The 5,040-nt window shown below is 38.3% G+C and overlaps 1 non-coding gene across 1 annotated transcript; it reads right to left on the reverse strand.

Moving 5' to 3' along the window:
• Positions 1-4,204: 4,204 nt before the first annotated feature.
• On the reverse strand, positions 4,205-4,309 carry LOC114087227 (U6 spliceosomal RNA). Its single transcript, XR_003581764.1, has one exon. It is a non-coding gene; the product is annotated as a U6 spliceosomal RNA (small nuclear RNA).
• Between the last annotated feature and the right edge of the window lie 731 nt (positions 4,310-5,040).

Here is a 5,040-nt window from a genome sequence, read left to right on the forward strand (position 1 = left end):
TGCTCTGTAATATAGTTTGAAGTCTGGTATCGCTATACCGCCTGATTCACACTTCCTGCTTAGCATTGTTTTTGCTATTCTGGGTTGAACTTAATTTTTCTTAAAGTATGTGTCTCAATGTTTTCATCCATATTTGGCTAATCTATAGCAGTTATTCCCAGCTAACTCCAACCCCCAATTTACAGAATTTTATACTACACATATTTCATATTCTGCATTTTTTGCCTAGTGGTCATTGCCATCTCTCCCCTTCCCATAAAATTTCCATTGATCCAATATAATTTCCATTGATCCAATATTTAGATATAATAGAAATTTGTCTTTTCTGATTAATTTTCCCTTCTAAATAGAATCAATTTACCTTCTTTAGTCCCTCTCCCATTAAAGCAGCTGTAGGAATCTGTAGCCTCCAAACATGAAAGGCATACCTGCACCGACAAATTGTTCCCTGGTTCTCAGAGTTGTGTCTCTGGAGCATGTGTCCCTGCATAGCCTTTAGGTTGGAAAGAGCACCTGAAATATAAAAAAAAATGTTTTTATCCTTCACTAGGAGAGGATATGGTTTTTGTGATAAAGACCATGTATGAATGGTGAATACAGAAATACTTAGGTGTGAGCTTAGAGCTCAAGTGGAGTTTGGTTTTTTCAATAGTAAATTATTCTTTATCATGAGAATCAGATAAGAAAAGAATATTGCTATGAATTGAATTCTGTCCCTCCTCTCACCCCTGTGTACTTGGGGATGGGGTCTTTGAGAGACAATTAGGGTTTAATGGGGCCATGAGTATGGGGCTCTCTTGATGAAATTAGTGGCTTTATAAAGAGGAAGAGGAAGAGATTTCTCTCTCTTCCACCATGTGAAGACACAGTGAGAAGATGGCCATCTACACCATAAGAAGAGGTCTCTCTCCATGAACCAAATTGGTCACCACCATCATTTTGGACTTCTCAGCTTCTATCAATGTGAGTAATAAATAGCTGTCATTTAATCCACTTATTCTATGGTATTTTATTATAGCAGCCTCAATGGACTGATGATTACAACAAATATTCTTAAGACTAAATTGGATGACTAAGAGGGTTATTAATTGCCTTTTCCCAGTGATTTTAAGCACATGAGATAAAAATGACACTTTGGCTTTTTGAAAAGTAATATGATATTTTTTCCCCCTTGTGTTCTCATGGTAAAGAAAGAAATTTTGCATTTTGACCAAGTCTTGGTTTGGCTGGGCAAAAACCTTTCATCATCCTGTGATAATGGCAAATTACATTCTATCAATCTGGCTGGATTCAGTTTAAGGCAGGAAATAAGAGAGCAATACCAGGACAGAAAAACTGCTTTTGCTCACTTTCAAATCTCTAGCATCCAGAATAAAGTCAAATCATAGCAGATATTCAAAAACTATTTGCTGAATAAATGGGAGGAATGAAAGAATGAACTCCCCGTGTGGGTAGTGGAAAGGACATGGGCTTGGGAACCAGAAATGCTTGTGTCAAGGTCTGGCTTTTCCACTGCCTGACCATGGGCAAGATAACAAATTTCTCATAGCCTCGATTCCCTCCTCAAAACAGAGATTGTGATACTAATGTTGCAAGATTGTCATGAAAGATTCAAGACAATAAACAGAAAATGCTTGCTCGGAGCCCAGATGCCTGTAAGACCTTCAGTACTATTGGATCTCTTGTTTCAAGGGAAGATGTGCTGGATTTGGCAGAAAAAAATTTCATGGGAAGGGTGAATCTTGATGAGGATACTAAAAGAAATAAAAATGAATAGCAAGATGGAAAGATGTCTATCACATACTAGTAAGGAAAAGAGATAAGTCATAGTTTTTTTTTTTTTTTTTTACAACCCTGCTACTGTGGACGTGAACATAAACATATAAATATTTCTGATTGCAATGACCTACCATGGGCAATAATCTAACTCTGGATAAGAATGGAGATTTTCAGTTTTATTCCATATATTATATTTTTATATCTTTTAAAATAAAAATGCTTACTTTTATAAAATGATGTAAAAGAACAACTTACAAAAGAAAGAGTTAGCATTATACTAGATGGGAATAAAGAAGGATAAATTAAGGATCTACTACAGACTTGGTTATCCATCACCAGCAGAAATGCTCTGGTACAAGTAAATCAGAAAGATTTTCCTTTACCCCACAATACCAGTTAAGGGAAGTTTCCCCAACTCCCCTTTTCTGGATTTATAGTTTCAATAAATATGTCTTATATCCTGAGATATAAGATTTTGATCTTAGGTTGGAAAGAGCACCTGAAATATCAAAAAATGTTTTTATCCTTCACTAGGTGAGGATATGGTTTTTGTGATAAAGACCATGTATGAATGGTGAATACAGAAACACTTAGGTGTGAGCTTAGAGCTCAAGTGGAGTTTGGTTTTTCGATAGTAAATTATTCTTTATCATGAGAATCAGATAAGAGAAGAATATTGCTACGAATTGAATTCTGTCCCTCCAGAATTACCAATAACTTGTCTACAGAACACAAGAGTGTTGTGAAGAGTGTGAAGTCTCTTTGAATACTGAATATGAGGTTCCCTTCTCTCCCTCACTTGGCCAATTAGCCACAAGAACATGAAGGGAAGAACACCAGCTCCTTTGCCATTTTCCAAACATTAACAATTCTTGTTTAGAAACTTTGTGTACCTCTCTTTTTTTTTTCTATCTCAAATCTCAACAATATTGTATTCACCTCAAAGCTTGTAGGAGCCTTGTGGAAGGCCATGTAGCCATTAACCCTGGACCCAAAAGGAGCTGGTACTAAAAACAGATGGAACCCAGATCTCCTAATGACCAGTAACAAACAAACAAACAAGAACCCTCCTCTGCTCCCCTTCCTTGCCTGCCACCCCTATGCCAAATAGGGACAATGTCACATTCTGCTGCCTGAGCACAATGCCTTTATGTCCATTTTTGCTTGTTTTCCTTTGTGTTTTCAATCTGTGCATTGTGTGAAAACATCCCCCCGGTTAACAAGCCATCGCCATTAGTTATAACACCCTGTAACGTCTCTTGGAAGTGGGACAGACATCAGTCAGAGTTGCCCTCTGGCAGGGTTGGGAGAGGCAGACCCCTCCAAAGTCTGTTAGTTTTGAACCAAGATATAATATGAATGTGATGCTATTTCTGGACTAAATAAATCCTTGGGGACTCAGGGGGCACACAGAGGGTAGAAGAGCTTATTTTATTGGAATGTCAATCTATTGCATTTTTGATCCCATTTGGCATTTCTCTGAGCTAATTTCCTCTACAAAGTGTGGAGCTGTTGTGATTTATGTGGACAGAGGGCTCCTAAACTTGGGTTGCATAACCCACAGAGCTGCCCTGGAGTCTGACTCGCCTGCCGGGGCTTAGCATGTTAGGTTTGGCATCGAAGCTGCAGACATTCAGATGACGTGGAAAGCAAATGTTTTTGCTCTTTCAGAGGAGGTATAAATCCTGGGGCTGATCTGGTTTCACTGGGAAATGTTCCCTTGGATAAGTTTTTGGTAGCTCCCTCTCCGTAACCCAGCCAGTTAGTTTCATTGGCAGTAGCTGTGAATCTACTTGCTACCACTTAAAACGCAATTTCTGAAAAAATAAAACAATGGGCTTGAGAGAGGTTACTTTGAAAATGAGAGAAAGCGGGCCTGGCGGTCTGTGCAAAGACAGAAGCGCTCTCCTCTCTCGGCCTCTATCTGCCTGGATTTTTCCTACTTCTTCCAAACTGCCTCTTCCAGAGCAGCTTTTCTTTATCTCACCTTTAAAAAAAAAGTGAGTAAAAAAATTTAAGGGCTACAGTATTATAATTTGAAACATGTATACAATGTATAATGAACAAATCAGGGCAATTTGCATTTCCATCTCAAATATTATCATTTTGAAGTGTTGGGAACACTCCAATTTTCCTCCTTCTTATATTGAAATGCATCTTAAATAGGTGTTGTAGACTGTGGCTGCCCCACTGTGCTGTATGATACCAGGACTACTTTCTTCCCCTGAAACTGTTTGGATTCCCGTTATCCACCCTCTCACTACAGTTCTTGCCCTCTTCCTGGGGTCTAGTGGCCTCTCTTGTTCTCTACTTCCATGTGATCAGCATTTCTTCTTTTTTTTTTTTTTAGGGAAGATTTATTTGATGAGTTTCACTTAGCACAATACATCTAAAAAGAAATCGCAATATATTGAAGATGTAAATAAAAAATATCGAACGCTACACAAATTTGCATGTTATCCTTGGGCAGAGGCCATGTTAATTTTCTGTCTTATTCCAATTTTCATATATGTGCTGCCCAAGTGAGCACTATGTGATCAACTTTTAAAATGTTCATCATTACTATGCATCAGGGAAATGCAAATAAAAACAGCAATGAGATATCATCTCACTCCAGTTAAAACAGCTAATATTTTTTAAAAAAAGACAAAAAATGACTGATGTTGGTGCATCTGTAGAGAAAGGAAAACTCTTACACATTCTTGGAGAGAATGTAAATTGGCACAACCATTATGGAGAACAGTATGGAGATTCCCCAAAAACTTAAAAATAGAGCTACCATATAATTCCCTTATCCCACTTAAAATCGTTATAGTAAGAGACTCCTGTAGGTGCAGGTATTTTTTCTTTGGTACTGTGGATTGAACTCAGGGGCAGTAGACCACTGAGCCACATCCCCAGCTCTATTTTGCATTGTATTTAGAGACAGAGTCTCACTGAGCTGATTAACGCCTTGCTTTTGCTGAGGCTGGCTTTGAATTCTCAATCCTCCTGCCTCAGCCTCTGGAGCTGCTGGGATTACAGGTGGGTGCCACCGCGCTTGGTAGTTTCCCCCACATTTATGGTGGCACTGTTCACAATAACCAAGATATGCAGTCAACCATGATGTCCACTGATGGATAAAGAAAATATAGTATGTATACACAATAGAATATTATTCAGACAAAAAAAATGAAATTCTGTCATTCGTAGCAATGTGGTTGGAACATTATGGATGGACATTATGTCAAGCAAAATAAGCCGTGCATAAGAAGACAAAGA

The sequence above is a fragment of the Marmota flaviventris genome, chromosome 12 (genome assembly GCF_047511675.1).
Source record: "Marmota flaviventris isolate mMarFla1 chromosome 12, mMarFla1.hap1, whole genome shotgun sequence".
Taxonomy (NCBI): Eukaryota; Metazoa; Chordata; class Mammalia; order Rodentia; family Sciuridae; genus Marmota; species Marmota flaviventris.